General features: G+C 42.8%; 1 long non-coding RNA gene across 1 annotated transcript in view; it reads left to right on the forward strand.

The window, feature by feature from the left end:
- Positions 1 to 388, forward strand: part of LOC117151874 — a 117911-nt gene that overhangs the window by 99327 nt on the left and 18196 nt on the right. The gene's annotated exons all lie outside the window — the stretch shown is intronic.

The following is a 388-nucleotide window of genomic DNA, read 5'->3' on the forward strand; positions in this document are numbered from 1 at the left end:
CGTTGTATATACCTCTTAGATGATATTTGGTTTTCCACTTGGCTCGCCCAAGAGTGGTCTCGAACTCGCGACATCCTACTACCGCATACGCCCTTTACGAGCGTAGCTAGCGAACCCGCCGAGTATTTACTAGTTGTTGACTCATTATGTTCATCAAGTTAGACGCTAGACGTTATATTTGATGTTAATATGTAGGGCGGCAGCCATTATTAAAGTCGGATTAACGATTTATCGCGGAAGGTCATTTGTAATTTCGCTTCTTAACATGTCGATAAGACGAGACTTGAGATTACTTCGTTTTAAGATGCATACGTGATTCTACAAGGTGATTGGTAACTGGCGGTACAAGCGGAAAGGGGGTGATTCTAGACGAAAAAAGAAGCCGAAA

This window comes from Bombus impatiens, unplaced genomic scaffold (assembly GCF_000188095.3).
Source record: "Bombus impatiens unplaced genomic scaffold, BIMP_2.2 scf_0494, whole genome shotgun sequence".
NCBI classification, from domain to species: domain Eukaryota; kingdom Metazoa; phylum Arthropoda; class Insecta; order Hymenoptera; family Apidae; genus Bombus; species Bombus impatiens.